Consider the following 22,404-nt stretch of genomic DNA (forward strand, 5'->3'; position numbering starts at 1 on the left):
ATTGTCTATAGCTTGTACACTACCACAATGATCAGAAGTGAATATCCGCTAGGCTTCTACAATCACTGGTGAGGATGACATCGTTGCGGCTTAGTGAGCCCCAAATATTAATTTTTGTCCTTCTGCAAATTAAATTCTAGAACATGTTTTTTAGCATTCGAAAAATAAATAAAGGTGTTTTAAGTATATGTAGGTAAAACATATTTCCTATTTAGTGTAAATGGGTATGTGAAATGAGTAAAAAGTGCCATTCTGCCCGGAACAGTAACGTCTTATGTAAACAATGCATGTCCTATTGACGCCGCTTGATGTGACGTCATACGGTATAAGCAGTAATCTTTTACAGAGCAGAGTTATTAGAAGACTTTCGTAATACAAATGTACTCAGTGAAACAGATGGGTACACCACACCACCCTCTCAGTCTGTCCATAGCTGTTACGCTACCCCCCCCCCCCGCCCCCGCCCCCCAAAAAGGACCCACAGTAAAACAAAAACGAAAAGACAAACTGATTATTTCTGGTTGAATTGAAATTGAAAATAAGATTGTTAATGAACAAGGTGGACTCTGATTTGATCCCGGAATTGGCAAAGAAGCTTTCTCGGGATTTTTCAGCTGGGGTTTTCCCTTGCTTTAAACATATTTTATTACCATGAAGTGAACGGATTGGACGAAAGTTTCATGAACTTACAAAAACATCCTTTCCTTCATAACTACATGAAATTATTCAAGATAACAAGAGGTGTAAAGTATAGAAAAGATTTAAAATGGTGCTGATCGGGGCTCACACTGGGCTTTCATTTTTTCCCGCCAAAATGAATCACAATTTTTATATAAAAAAATTGATGTTATATTTTTCCCGCCAACTTGAATATTTTATCCTCCAAAAATTTATAATAAAAAAACAAATATTGTCAAAGTGTAAAACCTATAGGTCACAGTTTCAATCCCGGTGTTAACACAACATGAGCATTTTCTTAAATAATGGATTAAGTACAGTCGTCATAATTAGATATTGTCCAAAAACGCAAATAACGATCAACAATTTTAATAATTGTATCCCAATTTGTCAATGTCAGTCATTTGAAGGCAAATGTGTGCGCTAGTCTGGAGGTCGGGTGTTCGATCCCTGCATTGGCCGAGAAAGTCCATCCAGATTTTCCGGCGTGGTCCTCCCTTGTCAGTGATGCAGGACGGGGGGCCTGACAAGGACAGCTGTATAGTCCTTCGGATGATACGAAAAACCGAGGTCCCGTGTATACATTAGAATGCACGTAAAAGATCCCTTGGCAGTTGGAATTCGATATAAGAGTAGGCGATAGTGCCGCTGCCCGGGCAAAATTTCCCTCATAACACACTGTAGGGCGTATGCCCGTCTTCATTAGCCCAGTATAGGAGCAGAACAGTAGGACGTTAAACTCCATTTCGTATCATTTCATTTCAGGCAAATGTGTGTGATATAATCATACAGAGAATACTATTTAAGGAATGTGCAAAATTTTCCGGGTTACCAAGAAAAGAAAAATTGTGTATAACGTATTATATTATACTTTAAAGATACATTAGTTAAGAGTTTAATAAAGAGTTGGTCATTCTTGCTATAATAATTTAAAAATAGATGACAAAAAAGAAAATATTGAAAATTTCATTCAAATTACTTCATTCTCAGACAAGTTATCATTGTTTGCAGTTTTGACCAGAATTGTGCACAGTGGTAACCAGGTCACTGGTATATCAGGACTTAGCCTCGCTTTCTCATTTTTAAATTAAATTTTTAAATGGCGAACCGTTTTAATCTAATTAAAATCTCGAGTATACGATGCCATCGAGAGTCGATTATGGTCTTGTTTTGTTAATAAATATCTAGCTCTTGCACAATGTATGTTTAATATCAAATATTGTGTATAACGTATTATATTATACTCCAATGTTAATTTTTATTCTTTAATTTATAAACAATATCAAATGTAAATATATTTAATTGGTAACATAAATCATTATTTATTCTGTTCAAATATTTGGTTAATAAATGTGAAATTGGCACTGCCACAACACTTAAATAATATCAGACCAATATATGCTTTTGTAAAAGTAGTTTTGATTGTGTATGGGCTTAATAATGTGTTACTTTTATTCTGGCATGGTTTCGATTCCTTGGTTGTACATGACAACGAGTAGGGTTGCGTGTCCAACCTCGTCGGTTTTCTCCGGGTCCTCTATTTCCTCCCACTGCTAAAGATCCCTACGAGCAAGAGAATTGTTGAAATAAAATTGAACCATGTGTTAGTCCAGAAATGACCTAGTTTGTGTCGAGTGGACGTTTACCCTCCCTCTCTCCTCCCCCTCTCTCCTCCCCCTCTCTCTCTCTCTCTCTCTTTTATTATGGTATGTTCGGGAGTTCACAATATATTCTTTACTTTTATGATGGTATGTTCGGGCGTTCACAATTTCTCTTTTACTTCTATTATGATATATGTTCGAGCGTTCACAATATCAAATGTTTTAATATTCAGAAAGGTAATTATAATAAATCATTAATTTCTCTCCTGTAATATTTCATTTTTGGTTTTTGAAATCAACTTGAGGATGATTGACATCAATAATTAGTTAAATTACTAATTAATATGTAACTATCATGTAATATTATTTTAATAGTAAGGGTATATAAACCCGCCATCTTTACTGTAGATCATCAGTGTATCTACAGTCATCCAGTCTTATTACATCTCTAGTACTCAGTACAACCAACAACTCACAAGGTAAGGGTCATCCAGTCTTATTACATCTCTAGTACTCAGTACAACCAACAACTCACAAGGTAAGGTATATTTTCTAGTGATTTAAAATAGCCAAGTCTCTAACTAAATATCATCCAAAATCTTCGACATTGAAAACACGATTTATTTGTCGGTTTAAATCAACATTGATGCTGTGATCTTGCCGGGAAAAGATGGCCTTTTGATATCCAATATTTAAGACAAAATAAACATTTTACAATTGGTACACGAATCGTGTACCATAATGCGTTTCATCGCTATTTGTAATAAGGCGACTCGAAAAACGAGGCTAGGCATATTCCACAAGTCATGTCAAACGGTAAAACTATATTCTTATCTGGAGAGCATGCCCAATAAATACTATCGGCGTAGACTGGTATAACCAGAAGCTAGAGATTGAAATTCGATTGAGAATACTGGCGTATGTCACCGAACCTAACTGATTAGAAATTACAGGAAAACAGAAACGATTGCATGCAAATCAATTTATATACATTCATATTACATTATTGTATGCGTTCCGACCCATTTGTGTCAATTTCTAGGTCCCAAATATTAGCGACTTGGCTCCTTTAAATACGTTTTACTACGACAGTGAAAATTCTGTTCATGAAAGGTGGCTAAGTGGGTAAGACGGTGGCTCGCTAGCCTGGAGGTCACGTGTTCGATCCCTGCATTGGCCGAGAAAGTTCATCGGGATTTTCCGGTGTGTTTTCCCCTTGTCAGTGGTGCAGGGCGGAGGGCCTGACAAAGACGGTTGTCTAGTTGTTCGGATGGGACGGAAAACCGAGGTCCCGTGTATACATTGGCGTACACGTAAAAGATTCCTTGACAGTTGGAATTCGATGTAAGAGTAGGCCATAGTGCCGCTGACCGGGAAAAATTTCAATCACAGCACATTGTATGGCGTATGCCCGTCTTCATTAGCCCAGTCGGAGCAGAACAGTAGGACGTTAAACCCCATTTCATTTTATTTCTGTTCATGAAAATCCCCAGTCGTCTAGTACTGAATACAAATCAAGAAGTCCCGGATTCGAATCTTGTGTTGACATCAAACGTTTCTCGGGATTTCCCAGTCATGTTTCTTCTTGTCTGTGGTGCAAAACCCAGCGGTCCATACACATATACACGATAGCGTGCACATACACGAACCATTGACAAGTTGAAATTCCCTCACAGCGGCAAAGTAGGAAGTTAAACCTCTTTAAAAAAAAATAATCGATTTATTTATATATAGAGATAAATGGGGTTTAACGCCCACTAGCAACAAACTAGGTCATTTCAGGACTAATATCTTTAGCAGTGGGAGAAAAATATTATAACGAGATCTGTCAGCTCGTTATATAATCTTACCTAATTCCGCTTTAATTTCAGATGATGAAACTCGTTGTTGCAACCTTTGCCTGTTTATTGGCCGTCTCTATGGCTGTTCCCATGGGAGGCATGGGGATGTACAGTGGTCTAGGAATGTACGGTGGCCTAGGAGGTCTAGGGATGTATGGCGGCCTTGGTGGTCTCGGAATGTATGGCGGTCTTGGTGGGCTAGGAATGTATGGTGGTCTAGGAATGTACGGAGGTCTTGGTGGTCTAGGAATGTACGGAGGTCTTGGTGGTCTAGGAATGTACGGAGCTGGTATGGGAGGCCTTGGAATGTATGGAGCTGGTATGTACCCAGGAATGATGATGGGAGGAATGTACCCAGGAATGATGGCTGGTATGAACTCGTATGCTGGTATGATGGGATCTCAGTTCGGTAACGTCAACAACAATAACGTAATTGATAACGGTAAGTAACAGGTTTATTGTGTACACAATTTTAACTTTTGAAATCTAAGTAAAACATTTCGACCAAATATATATAAAATTACCATATGCTGGTTTCAAATATATTATATGTTGTTGACTTACATTTCTTTATTATTAAATTTTAATGTTTTTGACAAAACTTTATATTGTATTTTGTTAATATGAATTCTTGTTATTTTTGTAGGTCAAATTGTTTAAAGAAAGGCATTCCCTGAAAGTACCTACTGTGTATAGAATTCCTACACAATACAAGATGGCGTCCCGATCATCTGTAAATATGATTTTCCAGGGTTTTGGAAATTAAAGCTAATGATTATTGTACTTATTCGTTTCTTTTCTTTTATTCTTAATTTTGGCCGGGAGCTGCTGACAGAATACTCTTAGATTTATTGTTGGAGAATGGGGTGCTTATCACAACTTTTATCTTCTACAGCAGTAGGGCGGGAGGGGGGCGTATGGTTAACACGTGCGCGCTGTATCATAAGGTCTGTCATTGAGTCAATTGGCGTGGTTGCGAATCCCTAGTTGTACGTGACAAGGAGTAGGCTCGCCTGTCCAATCTAAAGGGTTTTATCCGGGTCCTCCGGTTTCCACCCACTGCCTAAGATCCCTACGCGCAAGCGAATTATTGAAATAAAATTATACCATATGTTAGTCCCGACATGACCTAATTTGTGTTGAGTGGACGTAAAACCCCATTTCTCTCTCTCTCTTGATAAAGACAAGAGAAGCGTAGTCGAAACATCGCTCAGTAATTGTGACCTGTATATTCCAGTTCAATTACTAAATGACATTGAACTAGTGTTCTACAGGATATTTATGGGAAGGGTTTGTGATGTTGTGATTGCGCGTTTCATTAATGCATTGTGAGGGTCGGAATTCTGGTTCCTTTAAATGAAATGAAATGGGCTTAAAGTCCTACTTTTTCTGCACCGAATGGGCTAATGAAAACCAGCATGTGTCATATAGTGTGCTCTGAGCGGCAGTTTGCCCGGTGAGTTCGTTGTGCCAAATTGCAAAAAAACAAACCCATCCTTTTTATTTCAATAATTCGCTTGCGCGTAGGGTTTTTTAACAGAACAGGATACCATTTTGGGCTGATATTCCTTTTAGAGAAGAGGGCTGAATGCCCGAATGGTTAGCACGTGCGCGCTGTATCATAAGGTTTGTATTGAGTCAAGTGGCGTGGTTTCGATTCCTCGTTTGTACGTGACAAGGAGTATGGTCGCCTGTCCAACTTTGTGGGCTTTCTCCGGGTCTTCCGGTTTCCTCCCACTGCTAAAGACCCCTACAAGCAAGCGAATTATTGAAGTCAAATTAAACCATATGTTCGTCCCGAAATGACATAGTTTGTTTCGAGTGGACGTTAAACCCCATTTCTCTCTCCCTCCCATAATGGCGTTAAACCATCTCTCTCCCTCTAGATTGATGGAACTGAACCCTCGCATTGTACACATAACCATAAAAATAACACCCGAATAACCCATTGCCTAGATTGATGGAAACGAACCCTCGCATTGTACACATAACCATAGAAATAACACCCGATTAACCCATTCTCTGGGCTGATGGAAATGAACCCTCGCATTGTAAACATGGCCATAAAAATAACACCCGAATAACCCATTCCCTAGATTGATGGAAATGAACCCTCGCATTGTACACATAACCAAAGAAATAACACCCGAATAACCCATTCCTTAGATTGATGGAAATGAACCCTCGCATTCTACACATAACCATAGAAATAACATCCGATTAACCCATTCCCTAGATTGATGGAAATAAACCCTCGCATTGTACACATAACCATAGAAATAACACCCGAATAACCCATTCCCTGGATTGATGGAAATGAACCCTCTCATTGTACATATAACCATAGAAATAACACCCCAATAACCCATTCCCTGGGTTAATGGAAATGAACCCTCGCATTGTACACATAACCATAGAAATAACACCCCATTAACCCATTCCCTGGGTTGATGGAAATGAACCCCCTCATTGTACACATAACAATAAAAATTACACCCGAATAACCCATTCCCTAGATTGATTGTACACATAGCCATAAAAATAACACCCGAATAACCTGGGTTACAGCTGATAAATATTGTTGGGGTAAAACGAATATAAAATGGAATGGGATTAAAACGGCTTCTGTTCTGCTCCGACTAGACTAATGGAGACGGACATACGCCATATAGTGTGCTACAAGGAAAATTTTGCCCGGACAGCGGCACTATGGCCTACTCTTTCATCGAATCCAACTACCAAGGGATCATTTACGTACTCGCCAATGTATACACGGGGTCTCGGTTTTTCGTAACATCCGAAAGACTAGACAGCTGTCCTTGTTGGGGGGGGGGGGCAATGCCTGATACAGGCTACGGGCCTATATTTCGTTTCGTTTTTTATACTTTCGATTAACCAATCAGCATTGATGTTTCTAGTGGATTACCCACAGTTTCGTGCAGCTCACGCCAAAAGCACGCCGTAACAGACCGTTTCATTCGCTAATCCCTCACATCACCCAGAACGCGCCAATGATAACAAATCTTCCAGATCCTAGTGTAGTAAAGACAAGTAAAACGAAATTTGAAATATAAAAAAACGAAACGAAATAGAATCTGTGTTTTGATCAGATTGTTTCAACTAATAAACATCTTGCTTGATTTTGCTAAAACATGATACAACAGCAATATGATGAACAGTGAAGATGGTTGAATACCTCCAATAACATTTCATAATTTACAGGGATAAATAAATGGAATTTAAAACAGGCTTTAGTTTTATATTTAAAGTGGTTTCAGTATAGCTGAAGGAAAAACAGTAGCAGGTCTAACAGTTGTTGTTGACGGGCCACTAGGAGGTCGATGCCCAAGAATCGATGTCTGTGTCTAGGTTACTGTATGAGCCATCGTGGGAAAATATTGTGGTTCAAAATGGACTATTCGCAAGTCTCTGTGGCATCTTGCCGTCGACACAAAGTCCAAATGAAAATTATCAAATTTAAGTTTGTATTTGAGAGATGAGATTTGTATTTCAATAATGCTTTCAAAATGACTGTTATGGTCATTATCAGACAGGTCAAACTTCAAACTTTTCAGGCGCCATGATGTCTCGATCGGTTAGGAAGACGCAGACTCACTAACTAGTAGCTCCTGGGTTGGATCCCTGTGTTGGCCGAGACAATTCCCCGAGATTTTCCAACTACCAAAGGATCTGTTGCGTGCAGGCCAATCTGTACATGGGACCTCGGTTTTTCGCCCCATCCTTAAGACTATATATTGTCACATGCCAGGCCCTTTGTCCTGCATCGCTGACAAAAGGGAACCACGCCGGAAAATCCCGATGAACTTCCTCGGTCAACACGGGAGCTCCAGGTTAGCAAGCCAACGTCTTACTCACTGAGCCACCGTGGCTCCTAATGTTCCTATTAGGATATTGTAATTAGCCACAAACGGCCATTGGAGGAAACCGGAGGACCCGGAGAAAACCCACGAGGTTGGACAGGCGACCCTACTCCTTGTCACGTAGAACCGGGGATTCGAAACCGCGCCAGTTGACTCAATGACACTCGTTTTTGGTACATTTAATACCTCACTTGTCACAACTATAAAACACAATATCGTCCTCCCACATATCAAAGTTGGGGGGTTGGTTGGCCGAATGGTTAGCACGTGCGTGCTGTATCATAAGGTTTGTCATTGAGTCAACTGGCGTGGTCTCGAATCCCCGGTTCTACGTGACAAGGAGTAGGGTCGCCTGTCCATCCTAGTGGGTTTTCTCCGGAACTTCTAGTTTCCTCGAACTGATAAAGACCCATACGCACAAGCGAATTATTAAAATAAAATTGAACCATGTGTTAGTCCCGAAATCACCTAGATTGTGTTGAGAGGACGTTAAACCCCATTTCTCTCTCTCATATCAAAGTTTTCTTCATTTGTTAAAGACGTTAAACATCTAACTAAATTATATAACCACATATAAAATGAAATGGAGTTTAGGGGAATGAAATAGGGTTTAACGTCTTACTGTTCTGCTCCTAAACTGAGCTAATGAAGACGGGCATAGGCAATACAGTGTGTTATGAGGGAAATTTTGACCGGACAGCAACACTTCTAGGGGATCGTTTACGTGCACGTCAATGTCTACACGGGACTTGACAGCTGTCCATGTCGGACCCTCCGTCCTGCGCCATTGATAAGGGGAAACCACCCAACGAACTTCTCGGCCATCACCGGGAGCGAACCCGCGACCTCCAGGCTAGCGAGCCAGCGTCTAACTTAGCTACCGTGTGTTCCCTTGTCGCAGAAAAGTATGGCGTTAAATCTAATATCGTGTTTCATGACACCAATCCTTGTTTGTTTTACTTAACACGGTACCTGATTAGTGAAGTTACCAGCGGCACTGACAAGGAAGTGTCGCCTAATCCTTCGCATGGGACAAAGATTATGGGTCCATCCGTCTGAATATTAGCATATACACGTAAAAGAACGATGGGAATCCGATGAAGTAAATGGCAGCGATTCTGTACGGATTAAACTCTCCTGTCTAGCATTGAATACTATACTACGAAGAGTTTATTGTATTTCCAACACCTTTATTAATTGTCATCAATAAATAAAAACATATTTACATATAAATATACTTAGAATACATCAACTATATAAATATATTTGGTATGCATAAATTATATAACCACATATTTACATACAATATACTTAGCATACATCAATTTTATAAGAGCTTTAACATATTTATATATAAGATATACTTAGCGTACATAAACTGTATAGCCATTTAAACATATTTACATCTAAAATATACTTAGCATACATCAACTGTATAAACACTTAAACATATTTATATATATAATATACTTAGCATACATATTTACATATAATATACCCAGCCTACATACACTATATAACAGTTTAAACATATTAAACATATTTACACATAAATATACTTAGTATACACAAATTATATAACAGTTTAAACATATTTACACATAAATATACTAAGATACACAAATTATATAACAGTTTAAACATATTTACACATAAATATACTTAGTATACATAAATTATATAATAAAGTATATTTTATATGTAAATATGTTTTAATATTTGCTATTATTACATTAGAACATATTTACATATAAATATACTTATATAGTATACTTCGATTATATAATACTAATTCAATATTTGCTATTATTACATTAGAACATATTTACATATACATATACATATAAATATACTTATATAGTATACTTCGATTATATAATACTAATTCCTATCAATTATAACCACTTAAACTGCCGGGTTTATGCTGACACCGTGTATTTACGTTTTATATTCGGGCGGTTTATGCTCACACCGTGTATTTACGTGGTATATTCGGGCGGTTTTACTCAGCTTCTTGAAATAGCACTCTTTGATTAAAGGCCGTTACAACAAATTAATTTCCATGCCATTTATGCCACCTGATCTGCAAAGAAAACGTGGAAAATATTAATTAGGATCCTATATATTAATAATTCAAACTTAAAACTTTCAAAACAAAAGTACCATGTCTTCTAACAAAAATGAAAATTCTTATCGAGACGCGTGGTAAAATAGCTGTGTGTCCCTGCTTTCGGAAATAAATGGAATGCCTTCATCACTTACAGAATTAACACATCACAGTGGCCTTCACTATTTGTATTTAAACAAAGAAGTTTAGCTCAGATTCCAGATGCTTGGGAGAGGCGGGGGGGGGGGGGGTGAGTTGCGTGGTAAGAGCACATGGTGTGTCTACCATAATGCACCGACTTGGAATGCCGACATGGGCCAAAAAGAACGAAAAGAACATTCGTTCTCAGAGGTGGCCCCTCTATGCCTTTCCTTTCGGGTGAAAATTGATTAAAAGGAAACGCCGAGGTCCGAAACGCCGAGATCCGACCAAAATCCTCGCATTGCACACTTAATCTTATCATGTGCATTATACAATTTAAGATTACTAACTCGAACAGGGTTTAAATACTTCCTCACTCCGATTCTCATTATAATTGTAAGGAGAGAGAGAGAGAGAGAGAGAGAGAGAGAGAGAGAGAGAGAGAGAAATGGGGTTTAACGTCCACTTGACACAAACTAGGTCATTTCGGGACTAACATATGGTTTAATTTTATTTCAATAATTCGCTTGCGCGTAGGGTCTTTAGCAGTAGGAGGAAACCGGAGGACCCGAAGAAAACCCACGTGGTTGGACAGGCGACCCTACTCCTTGTCACGTACAACCGGGGATTCGAAACCACGCCAATTGACTCAATGACAGGCCTTATGATACAGCACGCACCTGCTAACCATTCAGCCATCCAACCCCCATAATTGTAAGGGGTACAAATACTTACTAGTATCAGCCATACCAGACCCCATCATACCAGCATACGAGTTCATACCAGCCATCATTCCTGGGTACATTCCTCCCATCATCATTCCTGGGTACATACCAGCTCCATACATTCCAAGACCTCCCATACCAGCTCCGTACATTCCTAGTCCACCAAGACCTCCGTACATTCCAAGACCTCCATACATACCGAGTCCCCCATACATTCCTAGTCCACCGTACATACCGGACAAGGGTCCGTACATTGCTAGACCAGCGCCGTACATTCCTAGACCACCTAGGCCTCCATACATTCCTAAACCACCGTACATTCCTAGACCACTGTACATCCCCAAGCCTCCCATGGGAACAGCCATAGAGACGGCTAATAAACAGGCAAAGGTAGCAACAACGAGTTTCATCATCTGAAAAACAGAAGCCATTATCTACACATCGATGAGAGCCATTTAATGAGAGAGAGAGGGCAGAGAGAGAGAGAGAGAGTAGATCATTTCGGGGACTAACATATTATGGTTCAGTTGTATTTCAATAATTTGGATTAAGCCACGAGAAATTTGATATTTTAGCTATAAATGCAATTGGCGTATTGTTAGTTTAGGTGACCTTACCTTGTGAGTTGTTGGTTGTACTGAGTACTAGAGATGTAATAAGACTGAATGACCTTACCTTGGGAGTTGTTGGTTGTACTGAGTACTAAGGATGTAATAAGACTGAATGACCCTTACCTTGTGAGTTGTTGGTTGTACTGGGTACTAGAGATGTAATAAGACTGGATGACTGTAGATACACTGATGATCTACAGTAAAGATGGCGGGTTTATATACTCTTACTATTAAAATAATATTACATGATAATTACATATTAATTAGTAATTTAACTAATTATTGATGTCACTCATCCTCAAGATGAATTCCAAAAACCAAAAAGAGAAATTAATGATTTATTATAATTACCCAGCTAAATCTATTTGTTAAGGCCAGCTCGATTTTTGTCATGGTCGCGGAAATAAAGTTAGGGCACGTGCTTGTTGGTGAGATTGTAGGTTAGGTTTCAGAATTTGGGGGAGAGGTTAAGTCTCCACATAAGCACTGACCTAGGATGATGAAAAATTAGTTCGTGATATTTCCTAGTTTTATTAAAAATACATACAATATATTAGATTTATATGCAAAGGCGCTTTCACGTTTTTTTTGGTGTTGGTGGCGCTGATGGTCTTCCTTGGATGGTGCTTCTGATGGTATTCTGGTATTTTTGTTTCTGAAGAAAAAAGAATAAATTTTAGGTCAAGAGTTAGGGTTGTTGGGATTAGCGCTAGCTCTGTTTACATCTCGTGACCTATGACGAAGAATTGAGGTGGCCTTATCATTTAGCACTAACCATAATTACCCTCTAAATATTGTGAACTGACGAACATACCATAATATAAAATAAAAAATGAACACTCGAACATATATCATAATAAAAGTAAAATATAAATTGAGAACTCTCGAATATATACCATCATAGAATTAAAAAATAAATTATGAACGCTTGAGTACATATCATAATAAACTAAAAAGGGGGCCATGGTAGCTAAGTGGGTAAGACGCTAGCTCGCTAGTATGGAGGTCGGGGATCGATCCCTGCATTGGCCGAGAAAGTTCACCCAGATTTTTTTGGCGTTTTTCTCTCTTGTCAGTGATGCAGGACGGAGGGTCTGACAAAGACAGCTGTCTAGCCATTTGGATGAGATCCGTCTATACATTGGCGTGCAGGTAAAAGATCCCTTGACAGTTGGAATTCGATATAAGAGTAGACCGTAGTACCGCTGTCCGGGCAAACTTTCCCTCATAGCGCACTGTATGGCGTATGCCCATCTTTATTAGCCCAGTTCGGAGCAAAACAGTAGGACGTTAAACCCCATTTCATTTCATTTCAAAAGTAAAAAGGAAAAAATAAATTGCCAACGCCCGAACATATAGCATAATAAAAGTAAAGAATAGATTATAAACGTTTGAATATATAATAATAAAAGTAAAAATAAATTGTGAACGCCCGAATATTCCATAATAAAAGTAAAACATGTATTAAGCCCATTCACAAGCAAAATCACTTTTACCAAAAACATAATTTTGTCCGATGCTAGAGAGAGAGAGAGTTTAACGTCCACTCGACATAAACTAGATCATTTCGGGACAAACATATAGTTCAATTTTATTTCAATAATTCGCTTGCGCGTAGGGGTCTTTAGCAATGGGAGGAAACCGGAGGACCTGGAGAAAACCCACGCGGTTGGACGGGCGAGACTACTCTTTGTCACGTACAACCGGGGAATCGAAACTACGCCAGTTGACTCAATGGCCGACCTTATGATACAACGCGCAGGCGCTAACCATTCGGCGATCCAACCCCTCTACGAGAAGACAAATGATCCCAATCATAACATAAGATATTGATACACCTTTAATGCACGTAAAAGATCCCTTGGCAGTTGGAATTCGATATAAGAGTAGGCGATAGTGCCGCTGCCCGGGTAAAATTTCCCTCATAGCACACTGTATGGCGTATGCCCGTCTTCATTAGCCCAACATAGGAGCAGAACAGTAGGACGTTAAACCCCATTTCATTTCATTTAATTAAGCTTAATTTGGGGTACAGGAAGTCACTCAAATAAAATACATTTCAACACGACATATAAAAAACGTGACGTTCGAGTGAGGTCGCTGGATGCGTTACATACCACCTATATCTTCCTCAACACCAACCATATTTTAATATTCGGCAGGATGAATCATTTACCGTGAATAATGGGGAGCCATTGTTGAAATTCCTGCGCTTTATTAAAATCTGATTTATAAACTGTTATTAATGTATTTTATTGTTAAAGGGTTCCGGATGATTGAATGTTAATTTTGAGATGAAGGAAAAGTCGGGGGCGTTCAGTGTGACGATTGCATCCACAAATGTCTGGTAAAAACCTTATCCTAGCCGATTATGCTTTGTCTAGACTTATTTTATTTATAGATCCTTAATCGAATATTAACCCTAAATGATGCAGAGGTGGAAAACGGAACCGCTTTTGTTAAAGATTTGGTATATAAAGCGAGAACAACGACAAATGTTGCATCAGTTTTTCTCTGCATCCCAATCCAATAGGACTACCAAAGAACAAAATTATGATCTTCGTAATTCTTTGTGCTTTAGTAGCAGTTGCTGCTGCTACATCTAGAGCATCCGGACATTGTGCTGAACCTTCTGATTTCAACGAGATGGGAAGAAGACTCCGACATATTCGAGTAGAAGACGTCCCTAAAAATATTGACATTCCTCAACGATACAGCAACACGGTTCGATTTATTTCGAGTTCTTCAGCTTGTCCACAAGATGACCCTACAGTACGAAGTTTCTGGATTAATAAGTGTCCTTTTCACTACCTGTTTAACAATGACCACAACCGTATCCCAAAGATCATCCGAGAGAGAAGATGCTCCTGTGCTAATCCTGTGACAGCAGATGGATCTGTCGCGGTTCTTGACTGTATTACAATATCGACGCCACGAGCAGTTTACCGACGAACTGGCTGCAAGAATGGTATTTATGAATATTCGTTAACACGCGAATATTTCGACACACGATGTGTCAAACAGTTCAATGAAAGATCTGTAGCTGGTCCTGACAGCCCGAAATCACCCGAAAATCTCCCTGCTCATCATGAACGGATGGACGCACCTAAGACGATTCAGTGAATACCTGGAACTCAATAAGGTTGATATTATTTTTTTTCCATATCTTATGATTTATTAATCGGAATCGGAACTCAGTTGAAGTGAAATTATTTTTTCTATGTGATTTATTATTCACGTTATGCTACCTGAATAACTGAACAAGTTTATTTTTATGGAACTCAATTTTAACGATATTTATTTTCAGATATGATAATTTAGTATTTTGTTCCAATATCGTTATTTAATAACTTGTTCACAAAGCATTCTCAGACTTAAGTTAAGAATTTACTCAAAATTGTTCGCCTTATTTTAAATAAATTATAGCCCTTTATAAAACTTTTGTTGTTTTAATGTATCAAATACATCAATAAGAAACTTTGTGCACAGTTTTGTGTTTCTGGATCAAAGATATTTCTCATAAACAGTGATTGAAAGTTGAGTAAATTCTTAACTTAAGTCTGAGAATGGTTTGTGAACTCGGGACCTGATATCATTATTTAGTATTTTACTCTTAATATAATAATTTATTATTTTGTTCAGATATCATAATTTAGTAAGTTGTTCAGATATCATTATTTTAGTATTTTATTCTGTTCATAATTTATTATTCTAACCCAGTGAAGATCACGTAAACTAAATCACTGAAATATTTGAATTACCCGAAACCGGAACTTATTATTTATTTTAATATTGCAGATAACACTGATCTTACTGGATTTACAGTATGTTTGTACCAATATCATGATTGATTATTTTCGTATTTATTCTAACCCCGTGTAAATCATTTTGATGATATCATGATTTGTTATTTTCGTATTTATTCTAACCCCGTGTAAATCATTTTGATGATATCATGATTTGTTATTTTCGTATTTATTCTAACCCCGTGTAAATCATTTTGATAATATTTAAATGTATTTTGTATATTTTATCTTGTTATTTTATGCCTGTCATTATTTTACCTTGCTGTCTATCTGTCTCATTCTTTACTGTAACCCTTTTATTCATATGTACTTTTAATTTATGTATCTTTTAAATTGTGTACAGCGCATATTATGGGCACCTACCCGTGGAAACTATGCGCTTCATAAATTTTGCCAATAACAATAATAATAATAAATTATTTTGATAATTTGTTACTTAAATAATCAAAGTATTTGTATTTCCAGGGAATCATTTCGGTTGATGTTATTTTGGTTTTTTAATCCCTTGTAAATCCTTTAGATCACATTGATTGAATAATGGAAAGTACATGTAATTTCATTTCCAAGAACTATTTTGCTTTGATATTATTTTGCTTAAGCAAACATCAGTAATTATTGAATACCGTTGTAAATGAAATCGATTACAATAATAACTAAATAATTGAAAATACCTGGATTTCCAAGAACGTTTTTGATTCATATTTTGTTTAACCAAAAATCAGTTATTATTGAAATCCGGTGGAAATGAAATCGATTACAATAATAACTAAATAATTGAAAATATTTGGATTTCCAAGAACACTTTTGTTTCATATTATTTTGTTCTTATATCATAATTTAGTATTTGAGCTCATTGTAGATGATAATTTATTTATTATTTGAGCTCATTGTAGATGATAATTTATTTATTTGTTTTAGAATAACCCATTGTAGATCATATTGATCAGTAAGTTAACATGTCAAATGTTTATATTTTGTATAAACGACATGATTTGTAATGCAACAATTGCATATTAAATATATTTTATTTTAATAATAAAAAACATTTTATATTTTAATAATAAATCACATTTTATTTCAATAATAAATCACATTTTATATTTCAAATTGATTTTGTCTTTTTGATGCGAGTAGTTAGTAGGCTGGTATGTTGGTATTTGTCACGTATAACATAAGTTGGGTTAACAGAATAAAAGATAATCCGGATTCAACATTTTATTATAACATATACACTAGTATCAAAACACTAAATATATGAGAAACCCTTCTCTGGTGAGCAACACACGATGTCCGGGCGAAATTTCCCTCATAACACACTGTATGGCGTATTCAGAACCAATCTAAATAAATTACAGGTCTATATTTCGTTTCGTTTTTTTATACTTTCGATGGCCTACACTACATGTAGTAAAGGCAAGTAAAACGAAATTTTGAATTATAAAAACAAAACGAAATAGGATGTGTGTTTTTATCAGATTGGAGCAGAACACTAGGACGTTAAACCCATTTCATTTTTGTCACACTCGATGTTGGCGATTGTAATATAAAAACAAACAAAAATGTGAAATAAAATGGGGTTTGCGTCGTTTGCCCGGACAGCAGCGCTACGGCCTACTCTAATTTCGAAATTCGACTGGCGTGGGTTATTCTAAGTGCACGCCAACGTGTAAACGGGATATCAGAATTTTGTCCGATTCGAAGGAGTATGAACTGTTCCTTGCTGTTAAATCTATTTCATGAGGCCAAATTCAAGTTTAATCAAAGGTCACGAGATGTAAACAGGGCTAGCGCTATTCCCAACCCTAACCCTAACCTTGGACCTAGACTTCACATCTCCCCCAAATTCTTAAACCTAACCTACAATCTCGCCAACAATCAGGTGCCCTAACCTTATTTACATTTCAGCGACCTTGACGAAATCTTGAGATGGCCTTAACAAATAGATCTAGTCGTTCATTACCATGCCCTCTGCCCTGTACAACTCACAAGGGTCAACCAGACTGGAAAATCCCAGGGACCTTTCCCGACCAACCACCAGCGAAAGCTTTGTGATCTACGAGTTGGGTGGTCGAATGGTTAGCGCGTGCGCGTTGTATCATGAGGTTTGTCATTGAGTCAGCTGGCGTGTCGCTGTTCAATCTCGTGGGTTTTCTCCTGGTCATCCCGCTAAAGCTACACGAAAGCAAATTATTGAGATAAAATTGAACCATATGTTAGTCCCGAAATGATCTAGTTAAACCCCATCTCTCTCTCTCTCTCTCTCTCTCTCTCTCTCTCTCTCTCATATCAAAGTTTCGTCTTTTTACCGTATTTTTTGGCAGGTTGGATGGCCGAATGGTTAGCACGTGCGTGCTGTATCATACGGCCTGTCATTGAGTAAACTGGCGTGGTTTCGAATCCCCGGTTGACGTGACAAGGAGTAGGTCGCCTGTCCAACCTCGTGGGTTTTCTCCGGGTCCTCCGGTTTCCTCCCACTGCTAAAGACCCCTACGCGCAAGCGAATTATTGAAATAAAATTAAACCACATGTTAGTCCCGAAATGACCTAGTTTGTGTCGAGTGGACGTTAAACCCCATTTCTCTCTCTCTCTCTCCGTATTTTTTGCTACTTTTAGACCCTGAAATAGCGTTTTTATGAATATATGCGTATCCTAGAACACGAAGGTATATATTTGATGTGATTTTAACCATGATAAAGACTGGAATTTAATCATTATTTGTCATGAGTTTTACTCGGAATTTTCATTTCCCGCGTGCCTTTCTACATGCTGGTTGATCTATGTGCTAAATTTAGGGAGGTGGGACCATGTAAATTTGAAAATGATGTGATTCTATGGTAAAGGAGTATAAATGATACACGTACATTAGTGAAACCAAACATTGCTGTCGAATTTGATAAGATTCAATATTAATTTTTTTTTAATAGTTCAGCGGTGTTGAGGTTGTGTTAAATATGAATATATTTACACAACATGAACACCAGTGTCGTATCTGTGTTAACCGAACACTAACTTATACCTGAGCCCCTCAGTTTGTCTATTTTTTTCAATATCAATTTCACGATTTAAGAAACAAATTTACCTGAAAAAAATATATAGACAGGGATCTTTGTGCAATATTATTTCTAATTACATAAAAAAAATGTTAAATAATAATAACTTGATAAAAGTCATTATCTTGTTAAAAATAACTCTAAAAACTAATCCCTAGGGGTTAAAAAAAATCTCAGTTCAAGTCATTTATTACAACACTGGTGTAAAACAGCAGACGACAAGACGGGAATTTCTTTTAAGGTTTTTAGATTTAGTTTTAAGGCTTAAAATGATTTTTTTATCCATATATGGCCAAAACGTAAGACAAAGAAATCCTGATCGCAGACCTGCTAATTTACGAGAAATGTTAGGATAATGATCAAATGAGACTACAAAAATTCAACATAGATCCTAGTTACTTAACTTCCTGGAAGCGGTTAGTTTTCCCAAATTACCTTTCTTTTGGTGTTTTTATTTAAGTTGTCAGTTCATGCAAAGAACTGAAGGCGTTAGAACAGAAACAAAGTGTAACATTTACAAACAACACTAGTGTTATAAGTTTTTTCTTTTTTCACCAGTATTAACACTGGTATTAAACTAGTTTAGACACATGTGTAAACACTAGTGCTAAATGGAGAGACGCCGGTTAAGGCACTAAAAAAAACACCAGTTATACATCACTACAACACAAGTGAAACCCGGGACTTCAATAATTGACCCATTGACGCAACTTATCACGTGACGATAATGATACACGATACGGATGGGAAAAAATTTCCTTGCCAAGCGTCTCTATTATCTTTATATACGTTACGTCCTGATTCTTCACATCAACCGGATCAACCGTAGCGAAGATCTAAAATTATCCTTGTCTTTTAACAAGGTCTCGCATACCGAGTAGTATTGTTAGCGCATATTATTATCTTTTTAGCGGAAGTTATATAAAACTTAATTAAATTCAGTCAACCAAATAAATAAGTATCCTATTATAGGCCCGTACATAGGGGGTGTTCAGTGGTCGAATGCTCCAACACGTGTACTTCAGGTCAGTGTGAGAGAGAGAGAGAGAGAGAGATAGGATTAACGTCCATTCAACTCAAACTAATTCCTTTCACGACTACGACATTGTTCATTTTTATTTTATTAATTGGCAAGCGCGTGGGGGCCTTTAGCAATGGCGGAGAACCCATACCCTGTTCCCTACAAGAGCGTACAGGGATCTTTTACAATGTTAGAAAACCCATAAGGATGGGTTTGTGACTCAATCTCTTGTCCCCTACAAGCTTGGGATCGAAACCACACCACTTGGTTCCATGACAGACCTTATGATCTAAAGCGCGCATATATTTCTTGAAAATCATACATATATTTATTCATGGTACAATAACAACATCTTTTTTCAAGGGAACGGCAAATGTCAAAATTATTATTATTATTTATTACAGCATATTTATAGCACGCCTTTCGTATAACATGTTCGGGGGCACTTTACAAAATGACAATGTAATCATAAATAAACTAGATTATGGACATGTTAACGATTGTAAGCACAGAGTCAGTTAAAAGCCTTATTAAATAAATGTGTTTTTTAAAAGTTGTTTATTACAAGAATATACAGATGTACAACATCTTAAACACATAACCGACTCCCCAACCTGCCGATGTGGACACAATTTTGAAGATCCTTATCACCTTCTGCTGATATGTCACTTATATTCAGATGCACGAAATCATTACCAACAGATTACATCAACACAAAATTTTTATGTATGGCTCTACGGATATTTCACTTGAACAAAAAAAATTAATATTTTCTGAGGTGCAAAACTTTTTAGAATTGAGTAATAGATTTTAAGTACTGAAATTGTCATTTATCATTAACCATCACTAGATTCTGTTTTCATATTTGTACACTTTCGGGCCTTAAACCAGTGATTCTCAACCAGTGTTCCGCGACACACCTGTGTGCCGCGACATCTTAATAAGTGTGCCGCGACATTTTGAACGGCACACTAAGAAAATGTGAAAAAACAATTGAGTATTCATTGGTGTCTACTGATAAGTTCAAAGCTGTGTTTTTCTTCATTTAGTTTATGTCATTATGTATGTCGATGACCAGTCTCTGTCTACCGTTGTATGACTTCGGACTTATCATTTTAATATTTTACAAATTTATTTAGCCAGGTGTGCCGCTATTTTTTCAAGTGTTCCAAGGTGTGCCGTTGGCAAAAAAAGGGTTGAGAACCACCGCCTTCATTTGTTAATCTGGTTCTAACTTTTGTATGAGTTGTACCAAACAGGGACCAAATGCGTTCTGATGCTGCTGATGAAGGTGCAAGAATTAATGAAGCTATACTCGAAACAGCTTCTGATGCACACAGTCCCTTTCACCAAGTTGATGCAGAAATATATTTTGATGATGCCCAAATACTTTCTCCTTTCCACAATCCATCTTTTGACCGATATTTAGCCAAACTAGCCATTACTTTGCCTTCATTAAGTTTGTAGTGTGATGCAAGGGAACTAATGAATCCATATTCTTCATCAATTTCCATATCACCAAGAGGTAAAGCATTTCGGTAACAGTTGGGATCTAGCATATAGGCAGCGGCGTGAATAGGCTTAAGGCAAAATTGCTTTCTTTTCTGTAAAAATCCAAGTACGGACTTCTCTTCAGCTTTTGTAAGTGGGGATTGCTGGACATTTTCAGTAAGTTTTGTTTCCAATTCATTGAAAATTCTAAACACATCAAATAGAATTGCTTTATCTCCTTCTACTTCAGTTATTGCTTAAGCTATTGGTTCTATCAGCTTTAAAGTGTTTGTTAACCTTGTCCAAAATATATCGTTATCAAGTAATATTTTTCGCATATCAGCTTCAATACTGATAGATTCCATTATGGCTAATTCTTGCAGGGATTCTTTTCGATCTAAAAGACTTTTATACATTATGACTAGTTTTAATATTTTATATAGAGAAAAAGGAAATTCCAGTAAATAATTATAATTTTAGTATTTTTCAGTTCTAAAAATAGATTTAAAAATTCCCGAAAATTCCCAACACTGAAAATTCCCGGAAAGTTTCAAACCCTTTGCAACCCTACAGACGGCCTCGCGTTATATAAGCCTCCCCTTAAGAAATTTAGAAAATTTAATTGCCGCAAACACGATTTCCTGTTATTCTAGTCAGTAAATACAGTAGCTTTAACGTGGACCAATATCGCCTAACCTAGGTGGAATAACATGAATTCCGACCAATCGTTTAGCCCACGGAGCTGCGGGGTATTGGGGCCTCGCCCTCCGCGAGAAAATGTAGAAAATGTAACCGCTGCAAATGTGTTTTTCTGCTATAATAGCATGTGAGTTAAGCAACTGCAAAGCAAAGTCGTTTAATATAGTTTTGTAACTGAAATCCGTCCTGAATTAGAATCAACCAATCAGCTGAATTGATAAATAATAATGGATGCCCGTTCAACGGACAACAATAATAATTTAATTCAATCGAGATTTTCACCAAAAAATGGGATGTGTTATTTAGAAATAAATAACGTAACTGTTTCACAGTCGTCTTCCTCAGCCATATTGTGATTGCTATCAATTGAATTATGTACCAGTGATAATAGACATTTTGTTAAGCGGCCATCCCACCATTTTCTTTCACAAAAGAAGTTATGTTTTTCTTAAAGTTTGTAAGCCAAAAATGATAAACGGTTCCGATTGATTGATGCTTTTTTCAATTAAAATCAAGGAACCCGAATAGTAATGTCGCAAATAAAAGATTAATTTGTTGGTGGGAAAAATTGGCGATAACAACTATCATTTTGTATTGATGAATTATTTGCACGTAAATTTTCCCTCTATTTCTGAGAAAAGGGCGTGGGAGGCGGAACTACACACTGTAAAAGAACTTGGTCGCCTATATAAAGTCAAGGTAGACCTAATGCTTCATAGAAGTCAATGGTTACATTCCAGTTCGCTGATCA

The sequence above is a fragment of the Patella vulgata genome, chromosome 6, assembly GCF_932274485.2.
Source record: "Patella vulgata chromosome 6, xgPatVulg1.2, whole genome shotgun sequence".
Lineage (NCBI taxonomy): Eukaryota > Metazoa > Mollusca > Gastropoda > Patellidae > Patella > Patella vulgata.